The sequence below is a fragment of the Etheostoma spectabile genome, unplaced genomic scaffold (assembly GCF_008692095.1).
Source record: "Etheostoma spectabile isolate EspeVRDwgs_2016 unplaced genomic scaffold, UIUC_Espe_1.0 scaffold00009173, whole genome shotgun sequence".
Taxonomy (NCBI): Eukaryota; Metazoa; Chordata; class Actinopteri; order Perciformes; family Percidae; genus Etheostoma; species Etheostoma spectabile.
In genome coordinates this window covers 1-13,664 of record NW_022603664.1, presented here as the reverse complement: position 1 = coordinate 13,664, position 13,664 = coordinate 1, and the positions used below count along the sequence as shown (strand labels likewise).

At 38.6% G+C, this 13,664-nt stretch overlaps 1 long non-coding RNA gene and 3 other non-coding genes across 4 annotated transcripts; 1 reads left to right on the top strand and 3 right to left on the bottom strand.

Annotated features, from left to right (window-relative positions):
• Positions 1-1,321: 1,321 nt before the first annotated feature.
• On the top strand, positions 1,322-1,393 carry trnaq-cug (transfer RNA glutamine (anticodon CUG)). The gene has a single exon. It is a non-coding gene; the product is annotated as a tRNA-Gln (tRNA).
• A 1,234-nt stretch (positions 1,394-2,627) lies between these two features.
• LOC116679018 (uncharacterized) lies at positions 2,628-4,175 on the bottom strand. The gene is made up of 2 exons (XR_004329430.1): positions 3,308-4,175; positions 2,628-3,212 (listed from the first exon to the last, which is right to left on the bottom strand). It is a non-coding gene; the product is annotated as an uncharacterized LOC116679018 (long non-coding RNA).
• Positions 4,176-12,004: 7,829 nt separating this feature from the next.
• On the bottom strand, positions 12,005-12,076 carry trnaa-ugc (transfer RNA alanine (anticodon UGC)). Its single transcript has one exon. It is a non-coding gene; the product is annotated as a tRNA-Ala (tRNA).
• Positions 12,077-12,615: 539 nt separating this feature from the next.
• trnaa-ugc (transfer RNA alanine (anticodon UGC)) lies at positions 12,616-12,687 on the bottom strand. Its single transcript has one exon. It is a non-coding gene; the product is annotated as a tRNA-Ala (tRNA).
• Between the last annotated feature and the right edge of the window lie 977 nt (positions 12,688-13,664).

Genomic DNA, 13,664 nt, shown 5'->3' with positions numbered 1-13,664 from the left:
TCACTTGTATGTCAATTTTCTGTTCTTTTGCACTTTCAGAGTTAAAAAATATCTTGTTCCTGATGTTTTTACCTGAAAATAAAAATGTATTACTTTTGTACATGGGCTAAAGTCAATTATTTGGAATTTATTAAATTGAATAGAATTTATGTAAAATATTTAAAATTGTTTGTACAGCCAATGCCAAATAGTGTAATACATTGTGAACCACAATTACAATAAAACTATAATACAGCAAGACAATTACAGTATTATTTAGCAAATTGTAATTATAATATGATTACTGTAAGGGTATTATACAGTAAAATTAAGTTACAGTAAGGGTACTTTTTCTACTGTAAAACTAAGGTACAGTAAGGGTATTATATTACTGTAAAACTAAGGTACAGTAAGGGTATTTTTACTACTGTAAAACTAAGGTACAGTAAGGGTATTATACTGTAAAACTAAGTTACAGTAAGGGTATTATACTGTAAAACTAAGTTACAGTAAGGGTATTCTAATACTGTAAAACTAAGTTACAGTAAGGGTATTATACTGTAAAAAACATCTACGGTTATGATACTGTAATCGGGTAGTTACAGTAACTTACTGGCAACGTGTTGCCAGTAAGTTACTGTAAGGGTTTTTATACTGTAAAAAACAAGTACAGTTATGATACTGTAATTGCCGGGTTACAGTAACTTACTGGCAACACGTTGCCAGTAAGTTACCGCAAAAATACAATAAAAAGTCTAACAGTGTAGTTACGTACGTAAAAAGGCAAAAAAGTGGAAGATTAACTCAAGAAGTGTTTAATAAAGATGAGCAAGTACAGCTGTATCTGTATCTGTTAACCATGTGAATTATCTGTATCTGTATCTGGTGGGGCCAAACCCGGAAGTGGACAGGATTTAACCTGGAAGTGGGTTGGGTTGTCTTGAAATGGGCGGTACGTTATTTTAAGCATGCAATTGATATCGGTTGATCAGAGATTGTTATATTTATTGTTGAATGCCAGGGACCCGAATGGCGAGGCTGCGGCCTCAAGGGTATAAAAAAAAGACATCAAACAAGGATGGCATAATAAATTAAACAGGGGGGCTCCAAGACCCAAAGGATGAGGTCATGATGGCATTTGACATGAAATGAAAGCAGTAGGCTAGTGCAAAAGGTCACATTAACTAAACATGTCCCTGTGACACAAAGGACAATACAAAAGGTTAAGTTGAGCGGTAATTGTTGCTTTTTCATCTTTGTTGTGATTGTTGTGTGCCTTCAATATCACACATGTGGATATTATGAAATAAACTGCCTAGCAAACCCTTCAACAACTTCCAGAGGTTCCATGGTGTAATGGTTAGCACTCTGGACTCTGAATCCAGTGATCTGAGTTCAAATCTCAGTGGAGCCTGTTTTTAAGCCACAGCACAGAGTAAAAAGATCAACCTTTCAACTTTCCACATCTAATTTAAAGTAAGCTTACAGGTTTAATGTCCTTGGCCATTTAGACTGTAAACAGTACATTGGTGGGGGCATGTTGAGGAGTCACCTGGTCATTAATGTAATTGGAAGGAGCTCCAAATTTGACAGTATTGACTGGAAGTGATAGGCTTTGAGTTACATGGGGGATACACACTTTGCATTCAGTCTCGTAATCAACATAAAAATTAGGTATCACTGAGATTTGAACTTGTGTTGCTGCAGTCAGAGTATACAGTGCTCATCCTGAATGGGCCAGTATAGTAAATCAGAACTGCTTGTTAAACGGTCTATTAGCTTTGGAACCCCCCTTTCCCCACAGCTTTCATTTGTCAGATATGGGTTGGAGGGTGGACACTGTGTCCAAACCTTTCTGTGTAAAAAAAACACTAAATAAGTCTTTTGGATAAGAGACAAAGCTTCTGCGGAGGACCTTTTACCAAGTCCAGTTGCCCACGGCCTAGTTGTGAACTTTTGGGGTAACAGCATGGATCAGGAACCAAAACGGACACATCTGGACTCAATGTGGGCATTGTACGGCAATATTTGACATGTTTAGACCATGAAGACAGTTATCAGTTTATTTCCCATCTGGCAGGTATATTTGTGGACTCAGTTGGACATTTTGAAGATAATTGCACAATGTTGACCCAATTGTCAGTCTATTTCCCATCTGGCAGGGACATTTCTGGATTCAGGTGGACATTGTGGACAGAAACATTGGTGGATCTTGATTCCCACCACAGGATTTGGCCTGTATTGGACATTACCTTCACATCCCACGCAATGTATTGCCATTGTCAAGCACATTGCCACCCTGGTGACTTTTTTACATGTCTCCATGAACGCCCATATATTTGGGCTGACAGTTGAGAAACCTTCCCTTGTTAACTATGACATGGATGACAGATAACCTGGTTTCATTTTACCAAACCAAAGTGTTGTATATTGGAACAGTGGGAAGATGAAAAACAAACTATTTAAATAAACAATTTCATCAAAAGCTATTATTTGGTTTCATTTAACAAAGACATGGATTATTTTAGTATTTTGTCACAATTGGGCACAAAAATAAAAAAGACTTACTGAAGAATATAATAAGCAACTTATTTGAGTTTCAATCATTGCAGAATACTCGACTAAGTGCTGGAATTGATACGACTTAATAGCATTGAGACATTTCCCTTTATTTCTCTTTCCATTCAGGAGTGATTGCTTTTCCTTTTAACATTTTAAGGCCTCTCTTTACTCATACACAAAATGTTCCCAATTTTTTCTTTGACAACACAATCCATGAATAAAAGATGCATCATCATCCCAGCTGAAAAAAACGAGTGTTATGATTTCATCTGTTGGACAGAGGTTTATTTTAAATAGAGCTGGAACAATCTGTCATCAAGCTGTCTCATTGCAGTTTAAAGTCTCTAATCTCTTTGATAGGTTTCCCTTTACAACCCAAATATATATTAATAATCTAATACATTTTCCCTCCTTGAGCAAACAATAATATTAAAAATGTTTATCTTAATCCCACTCCGATGGTTACATTGAAGAAAGCAGTTAGAGCTACATGGTAAACAGTGATATAGGCTAGAGCAGTGGTGTCAAACATATGGCCCGTGGGCCAGAAGCAGCCCGCCAAAGGGTCCAATCAGGCCCAGTGGATGACTTTGAAAAGTGTGAAAATTGCAGAGAAATAATTAATTGCAAATTCACCACTTTAATTATCAGAGAATATCTGAGTTCTTTTTCTGTAAATGTACAACTTTAATCTTAGAAATTCTGAGTTTTTTTCTCAGATTATTACCTCTCTCTCACAGGTCCGTAACATTATTATTTTTCCTACTTGCGTTTGCCAACATCAAGCTGACAAGAAACTCTGTGGCAGATACAGTTGCTGATCTTCCTGGAGTCGTTTACTAGCCCCCCCAATAACTTAAAATCAAATCAAATGAACTAAATGAGTTTGACACCCCTAGGCTAGAGTACACTGTAACCATAATGGTAATAGTAATCATAATTATTATTTCATTTGATAGATGCAATACAAAGTGATTCCCAAGTCAAAGCTTCCCGTTTATAATACATCATCAGATTATCACATCAATGCACACACATTAATATAAACCCCATACATCTTAATATTTAAATCCCTAAACCACAATTTAAATATTCAATTTAACTCCACTCCATGTGGGTTGTGTAATAGTGTTATCGTGGGTAGTGTTATAACTTGTCCTGATTATAAGGAATACACACAGAATACACACAGAAGCCTAAATATTCCTGATAGCTGAATACACCGGTCCCCTACAACATGCTTCAGTTTCATAACATGACATTTAAAGTGTGTTTAATAATCAAACAAAGATATGTGTTGAACAGGGCTCTAAACAAACTGAGTATATGACCCAAACATGCAGTAATTTATCCTGGTAGTCATTTGTTTTTGGGAGAAACAGTGTCTAGTACTGCACTGTGCTCATACTCACCTTACAGAATCAATCATAATTAGACAATAAGTTTATAAGTAATAAGGGAGTTTTTGATTTCTTTTTCACTTTTTATTCTCCATGTTCCAAAACGTCTGGTGGAGTGTTCTGGATATTTCCCCCAGGGAGGACTTATGGTGTTGCAGTGTCTCCATTCTGCATGTAGATGAAGAAAGAGAAGTGCATCAGTATTACCAAGAGTGGTTCAGAGTGAGATATTTGTCACTAGACCAATGTTTTTAGCCAATGGACAGAAAGTAAATTGCTGTTTTGATGACTATATTTATGATCATTCAATCAAGACAAAATGCCTTAACCCGGGGTGCCTGGGTGACCTGGTGGAATAAGAAGAGCCCATATAGAGAGGCTCTGTCCTTGATGTAGATGTTGCATGTTTGGTTCTGGCCTCCAGCAGTTTTTCTCTCCCCTTTCATGCCTTAGCTGTCATAAGCTAACTAGCTAGTGCTTTTATTTGTAATGGTGCCTGAGGGCCCTACACAGTACTTGTGTTATGGGTAAGCGGAATAAGGACCCAATAGCAGAGATGATGTAGGCAGGCGGGTGCAAGTAATCAAGGATTTATTGATTCCAAAGTCCAAGAAAACACAGGGAGCACAAAACAAAACAGACATATCCCAAAAAAAAAGAGTCCAGGAAAAAGACAATACAAAAACCATGAATAAAGGCAGGGAAAAACTCACTGGGATACAAAGGTCACAAGAACAAACACAGAAAAACAGCACAAAGATATAAGAACGAGCTGACAAGAGACGAGGGGAGCACAGACACTAAATACAGTGGGTAACAAGATAACGAGAGGCAGGTGACAAGAGGGCTGGGAAACAGGTGGAAAACATCAGGTAATCACAGGAGCCGGAAGACACAGGGTGTTTCTCAATGTCAAGGATCTTTCCTTGGTAGGACGAGTCCTACCAAGGAAGGATCCTTCAGGAGCAGGTCAGAGTCCTCCTTAGCATTTGGAGAACATGTACAATGGAACAGGCTATCAAGTGCACGTCATTGCGGGCTGGCGCCACTTAATTTTTTTGCTGCATTTCAAAACACTAGATGAAATGGTTGTGGAAGTGTTAACTGTGCTGTTAAATTATGCAGTTGGGATGTAGAAAATGAATCAGCAGCCATTTCTTAATGTCACGGAAGGATCCTCCAAAGCCAGGCGGAGGACGCTACGTCATCGACGTCCGCCGAAGGACCGTTCCAATTTCGAGGATCCTCCGAATTCCTCCAAGGACGGAGTCCTTCATTCAGAAAATTTCCCATTGACGGAGAAGGATGCATATGTGTATCCTTCGCGGTCCCAAATCACCCACAATCCTATGCGCGAGCCTTTGACGGCTCGTTTAAAAAAAAACAGCTGATATAAGCGGGAGTTCGAGCGGCATCGCTGACGGTGAAGTTATAATTTAAATGTAAGTATCTTTAGTGTGTGCCGTACATTTGTTATCACCGTTAATGTTTTACATTAATGTCAAGCTTAACGCTTTAAAGCTTGTACAAATTGCTATAATAATTAGGTAGATACACCCCGAGCTGACGAACTAACTGGACCTGTCAGTTAACATTCGGCTGTTAGCTAGCTAGGTTGCTGTCTTTGTAAAGTTTAATGTGGCAAGTTCATCTCTTTATATGCCGTTATCGTAAATGCGTAACGTTAGCAATAGCAGAGATTTAGAAAGTTGGTGTTTATCACTGGTTGTATCTGTAGACGGGAGGTAACACTGCACCGTGTTAACTTCACTAGCCCCGTTCAACGAAGGCTAACATGTATGAGCACTCCCGTGTAATAACGATAAGCTACGTTATAGCATTCATAACGTAAACATCTTTTTGTTGTGTTAACTGTCTTTTAACAGGGACTAACGAAGGCGGTCACCAAGGGTGGCAAAGCTACGACCAGCAGGGAGACAGAGGCCAAAGAAAGATGTTGAATACATTATTTGCTATATTAAAGATTGTCTTTCTAACAATAAATGCTTTAAATTAACTGGTTTGTCCGTGTCATTAAGTTCTTGGGCTTGTGTATATAATATTAACAGTTTTTCAAGGTCTATTTTCCCATCAAATTGTGACCTGGACAGAGGAAACTTCAATTATTTACTATAAGTCAACAATTATATTCAGATGCTATCTGTTTTTATAACTCTATACATGTTTAAAAAAAGAAAAGTAGCTGTTAAAATTAGCTTGAAGTTTACTGCATACATGTAACATTAGCTTATTTTACAGGTCAAGAAATGAAAAATATGATCAGCAACTACAAGGTTAACCAGCTAATGAGCTACCACAGGCAGGTATGACATGCAGTAAACTGTAAGTGAGAAAGATTAAATAGTACTGTTGACACGTGTCAAACATGAAAAGTCATACCATTGATAAAAATCCGCCAACAGTAAAGGTAGGTGTGTGTAATGGTCATGGGTTGTTAGTTAGTTCATGATGAAGAAAACTACACAGTGGACTTTAACTGTAAAATACTTGTGATCCAACTGTAATCTACCAGGACAGGTTGGATGACTAACCTAAAACTTTCTCCTTGTCTGCAGTCTGCAAGCAACACCATCATAGGCAGCTGTGTCTGATCGCCCTTCATGTTGAATAATATACTTGTGTGTACAGTAATGTTTGAACATGTACACCTTACGAGTTGTTACAACAGCATCAGAACAATTCCACGTCAAAATTTACGGAAATAACAGTAACAATAATAGTTTTTATAAAACACGCCCAAGAACTTAATGACACGGACAAAACAGTTCATTAATTTAAAGCATTTATTGTTAGAAGACAATCTTTAATATAGCAAATAAGGATTCAACATCTTTCTTGGCCTCTGTCTCCCTGCTGGTCGTAGCTTTGCCGTCCTTGGTGACCGCCTTCGTTAGTCCCTGTTAAAAGACAGTTAACACAACAAAAAGATGTTTACGTTATGAATGCTATAACATACAGTTATACATGGGAAACTACTCATACACGGTAGCCTTCGTTAAACGTTGCTAGTGAAGTTAAACATGGTGCAGTGTTACCTCCCGTCTACAGTACAACCAGTGATAACACACAAACTTTCTAAATCTCGCTAACGTTACGCATATACGGTAACGGCATATAAGAGAGATGAATATGCCACCGTGCATTAAACTTTACAAAGACAGCAACCTAGCTAGCTAACAGCAGAATATTATATAATAGGTTCAGTTACGTTAGCTCGGGGTGTATCTACCTAATTATTATAGGAATTGTACAAGCATTAAAGCGTTAAGCTTTACATTAATGTAACACATTAACGGTGATAACAAATGTACGGCACACACTAAAGATTTAAATTATAACTTCACCGTCAGCCATGCCGCTCGAACTCCCGCTGAGGTCCGCTATTATTATTTTTAACGAGCCGGCAAAGGCCCGCGCATAGGATTGTGGGTGATTTGGGACCGCGAAGGATACACATATATGCATCCTTCTCTGTCTATGGGAAATTTTTATGAATGAAGGACTGAGTCCTTGGAGGAATTCGGAGGATGCTAGACATTGGAACGGTCCTTCGGCGGGCGTTGATGACGTTGATGACGTGGCATCCTCCAAATTCTGGCTTTTGAGGATCCTTCCTTGACATTGGGAAACACCCAAAGACTATACTGTTCTCCCTATGTGTTATGCCCCTCCAGTACGTTGACACAGTTTAACAGCAAGCCAAACTCAAATTCACGAGCCAGGACAACGAGCGTCTTGCTCCTTTTATTATCTTCAGGTTGGTAAAATTGACGAGTGAAAACTAAACAGAAAGAAAAAGACGGAAGCTTAGTCTCTTCTACTGCAAATATCTATAGCATACTAAGCTATCTTTAACTACACAACACATGAACAGTGTGCTAACTACCCATTCACACACATAGCGCTAGCATAAACATCAGAGTAAAGCTAATACCGTAACGTACATTTACACACAAACCGCTAGCATGAACATTGAGATAGCATTGCTAGCAGAGAAATGTGACAAACAATGTGAATTCAATGATTATTGAATGAAAGGTTTACTAACTTTACAACTACAGGAATAATGCAAGTAATAACGACAGAAATAAAAAGTAAACTTACAGCCAATGCTGTCGTGGGAAAATCAATAAAGAGTCCAACTAGGATACCATGTTTCCTCCGGCATAGTTCTTCTTCTACTATGTAAAACACGTAGCTTGTCATGTGTTTCAAAATAAAGGTCCCTGCTAACTATTCCTGCGTATACTTTCCTACATATAATAGGACACATCTAATTAACTTACATAGAACATTTTAGAATAAAAACAATTCTTAATAAATCTGAGGACAGAACAATGAGCCTCATCCTGGATAAGTTTGAAGAAGATATGAATCAAGAGCAACATCGGCCTACATAAGGTAACTGCATACAAACTGACGACACAATATCAGTTATACATTTTAACAGCAGGGGCCTTATTGCAAACTTTTCAAAAATCACACAGTGCCTTAAAAAATGGAGTTCACAGTAACAGAGACTTGTACAAATTGAAATTGAAAAATCTAAAAACATTCTAATGATTTGCATTTATAGGAAACTGGGATTGAATATTGATATGTTTAACAATAACAGTTATTCATGGAATTTTCTAGGAACACATAATTACTGTTTTGAGATACCCCACCACTGGTAAAGTCTACTCCAAGGTGCTGGAAACCCTCTACCAAGCTGCCTCTTATGATTTTAGTTACATCACAAAGCAATGATAAAACACAACTTCAGCACAACTATGTATTATTTACAAATGGCAGTGGTGGGATTTGAACCCACACCTCCACAGAGACTGGAGCCTTAATCCAGCGCCTTAGACCACACTACCTGCAAGTGCTACTTCCCCACATTGTAACAGTATGCTTGGTAATGTTATTGGAACAAAACTTTCGCAAGGAAAAAGCCAATACTTTATTGAAAAATGCCAATACTTTATTAAAAAAAATTATCACACTTTGTCATTTTTCTCTGGCATTGTTGATTTTAGAATATTGTAACCAGCATTAAATGAGTGAATTTGTCTTGAGTTGTCACATCTTCTTTTGCATATTCCCTGTAAAGAGCCATTACTCCTCCAACTTCCAACTATTGTTCCAGAGACAATAGGATATACAGTTTTAGATTGGAAGGTAACTGTCCTATACCAAAGACTTCACTGAAATACCTCAAGTGATCAAAACAGTTTGTCAAAATGGGAAAAGTCATGTTTTTGATTACAAATTCCAGCACAGTGGTTCATTTACCATTCAAAAACAAAAGTACAATCATGAAACACATACTACTTAGATACTTAGCCATCCTGATCACAGCCACGGGGGGGATCTGCATGTGCTTTCTTACCAGTAAGTTTCTGGAGGTCCAAATGGCATCTTTGGCGGCCACATGCAAAGTCACATGCAAGTATCTGTTTCTTTGGCCTCGTCCCATATAGCACTAGCTGGGCTGTGAGGACCCCCCTTGCTGGTAAGTACAGGAATTGCAAGGAGCCGGGCCGTTGCCAACAGGTCTACGGCAGCGCTGCACTCCCAGAGCAAATGCCTCACTGACTCGGGCTCGCCACATTCAGGTCGGGGGCATGATGAGTGTGCTGACATGCCCTGGGAGTGCATTACGGATCTGAACGGGAGGATCTCATGAGCCACCGCTTTGCACTCGTTCCCACTTGGACCCCCACAGGAAATAAAAAATGGCGCGTTCCATGTCTAAAATCTCTTTTCTGGGTGGGATACTCGTGAATTGATCTGCAAGTTCATGTGAATGCTTTTGCAAAATCTGAAGAAATTCCTTCCAGGGGGCCCTGTGTTATCACATTCACAAGAATGGTACAAGTATGTGTTAGTTGTGGTAAGCCTCACTGGGTCAAACTAAAATGATAAGAGGCAACTTGGTAGACTCCTTACTGATGTTTATATCTGTACTCACAATGCCCTGTTTTTAAAACACAAGTGTTACATGTGAATAATCAATGTGTGAGTAATCAGGAAGCTCACATAAAAGATAGTTGCAAAGTCTACCAAATGTTTAACTTTACAACCCGTAAGCTGTTGGAACCTTGGTTACCACCTTCCCTCACAATGTGATTCACACATTGTCCAGCCCCCGAGGCTCAAAAGTAGAGCAGAGTGGCGCAGCAGAAGCGTGCTGGGCCCCAAACCCAGAGGTCGATGGATCAAAACTATCCTCTGCTAATTCCTGTGTGTGTATCAACTTCTTGTTGATGTTTAACAAAGCATCTGTTGCTGCAAATGTCGGAAGTGAAATGTCTCCACCTGCTGAAGAGTTAACTTAATGGCATGTCAAGTTCATTTCGTCCATAAAAATGGAAACTACAGTACTCATGCGCGCCATAACACGCTTAAAACTGGAGGATAGTACAATAAATATACACAATCACCAGAATTTAATGTGAATAATCAATCTGTATGTAATTAGGAAGCTCACATAAAAGATATTTCCAAATGTTTACTTTGCAACTTGTAAGTTGGTTGCCACAGGTTCCCAAACCTCCCCTCAAAATGTGAATTACAGATTTTCCGGCACCTGACTGTGATTAGCAGAGCAGAGTGGCGCAGCGGAAGCGTGCTAGGCCCATAACCCAGAGGTCGATTGATCAAAACCATCCTCTGCTAAATCCCATGCTTTGTATCAGTAGTACCTCTGTGTCTGAAATGAAATGTCTCCGTCTGCTGAAGGGTTGTCTTACTTGCAGCTTGAGATTACTTCATCCATAAAAAAAGAAACTAACTTGTTGTAACACCCATAAAAACTGGAACACAAAACAATAAATATACTAGAGTTAATAATTACTGTAAATAGAATCTGTAAAACATGTACGTTCAAAGTGCTTGTTGTGCTGTCTACCAGTCAGATTACCACAGGAGGTAATATCTTCTGCAGCTCTTTTAAAGACTCTACCATAATACCTGCTGGAGATGTCAGGTCCTCATACATGTAAAGCATGAGCTCTACCACTGAGCTACACCCCCTGAAGATTTTCAGATTTTTAAAACTTTTTTCTGAGATTGACTTAGACTTATCTTTATTAATCCTTTTGGGATGACTCTCGCAAGGAAATTGAAATATGTTGTTGATGGCTTTAAAACCTGTAAATGCAACTGCGGTGGCTGGAAATCAAACCTGGGCAAAATGCTTGCGCTGCTACGGTATAAATCATAGTCGAAAAGTAACACATCTGTTGCCTTTCTTCTTCACAATACAACGTTCACTGCAAATCTTGTAACACAGACTGAAAATAAATGCTAAGAAATGCATTAGTGGAGATGGGTTGCTTCCACTACTTCTGAGATAACACTGTCTTTGCTACCACTCTTGAGGAACACCTCTCGTCGGCAGGATTCAAACCTGCACGGGGAGACCCCAATGGATTTCTAGTCCATCGCCTTAACCGCTCGACCACAACTACTTGCAATTTAGTGTCAGACCTATTGGAACAAATGTTCATAAATTTTCGATTGGTTATAGTACCAGACACGGGCAAAGTGCAAATCGTAGTGCACTTCCTGTGTCTGTGGATCCTCATGGAGGCAGCTTGATTGATTGATATGCTCCCTTATTTGTACCATAACAGAGATCTAAATTTTATCAAATTGGGTTGGGCGAGTAACCTTTCGGCTAATCTCACAAATAAAGCAAGTACCCACAAAATGAAAACTAATGCAAGGGTTGAGGAATAAAACCCAGGTGAATTACTTGGAAGGCAGCTATGTCACCACTATACCACCATCACGGGGCAATGCAATGTTCACTGCAAATCTGATACACATCTGGGCATTGAGACTGATTTTGCATTAATTACCATAAATGCAAGGAGGTCACGGCAACCACCACATGTGCTATTCAAATATGCACTAGTCCTTTCAATAGTTGAGTAAAAGCAGGACATGGGTAAGTGCACCAAGTTTTATTTTTTTAGTTTGCATTGTTTCATTTTCTCTTTCAGAATAAGAGCTTCTGCAGCTCTTTGACAGATTGGACAAGGAATACCTGCTGGAGATGCTGAGGATTGAACCCAGGTCCTCATACATGCAAAGCAGGCGCTCTACCACTGAGCTACATCCCCTGATCGTTTCCAAATTTCTTTTACTTTTTCTAAGATCATTGAATAAGAGAAGAACGCTATCGGAAACTCGGTCAGTGGAGCCATGAAAAGACCCCATGACAATCTACCTGACCGTAGCCTTTCAAGTCAGTGACAAATCTAAGCTGCATTTCCTTTTTACCAAAATTCAATTTCCAATTTTGGTAAAATGTTTTGCGTCAAAAGTAGTCTGTTGTTCAATATAATCCGACAGCTCAATCTGGCAGTGTTGCCATAAAAACACTACATGCCAAACAAACTACTTGAACATTGCCCTTCTAGTCACTGACTGATCACATTTCCTTGATGCAAAGTTGCTAATGCATTTTGTTTGTTTGTTTGTTTTAATCCCCATTAGGACAATGCACTGTTCACTGCAAATCTTGCAACACATCTGGTCATTGCGACTGATTTTTGCATTGAATTACCATGAACACAAGGAGATTGCCTTTTAATACTTTGGTCTTTCAGAATAAGAAGTTTGCAGCTCTTTTACAGACTGTTGTAACAGAAACACTTGTTGGAGATGCCGGGGATTGAACCCAGGGACTCATACATGCAAAGCATGCGCTCTACCACTGAGCTACATCCCCTGAATGTTTCTACAGAAACCTACCCGGGAAAAATGTTGAAGTAAAACTTGTTTGTTGTTTATTTGGATCCCCATTAGCTTCAGCATGAACTAAAAGCTTTCTTCCGGGGTCCTACAATCCTTTCTTTGACAATACTCTTTATGACATTCATTACACACACACAGACATAAATTAGAAAATACTAACCATAATTAAATCTTAAAGTAACGCAATTTATACAAGAATAAAATAAAAGACACTACTCCGAAAAAGATAATCAATTTAAGAAATAAGAAACAAAAGCCCTTTAACAAACTAATTTTAAATTACATATTTAATTCCTTTGAAATAAATATGTCTTAAGTGATTTTTTAAACCATACTGAGAGTTGTGTTTGATCGGCGTTGGGAGAGAGTTCCATTCACACATCGCTCTGTACCCGACAGAACGCTAAATTGATTAGTTTTCACTTAGGTAAAATAAAACTCCATCCTACTGCACGCCTCGTGGATAATGATGTGTAGCAGTACTAAAGGATAGTTTTCGTTTGAAATAAAAGGTGTTTTGTTTGTTATAACTTATGTAAAAAAAACATTAGCAATACACAAATCTATTTTTATACTTTAAACCATGAGAGTGTTCATGCATGGTATAAACATTTGATCTAAACCCACCGAGAGTCAAATGTGCAGCTTATTCTTAGTCACTTGTCATTTTTTTCAAAGTGCTGGACCACACCACTGAACAGTAATCCACATGTGAAAAAAAAACTAAACTGAAGGACTTTTCTACCTATCTGTGGGTGAAGATGTGTGCACACCTTTTAAAACTGACAAGGTGTTGCCCATTTTAGTTACCAGCTTCTGAAAAGTTTTGGCCCACAATCTCTTGACAATTATACACCCCAAAAGTTTAGCCTCTTCTTTGCTCTACAAAAGTTGCTCTATATTGAGTTCAAGTTTCGGTTTGGACATAAAAAAAATGAGTTCCAACCACTA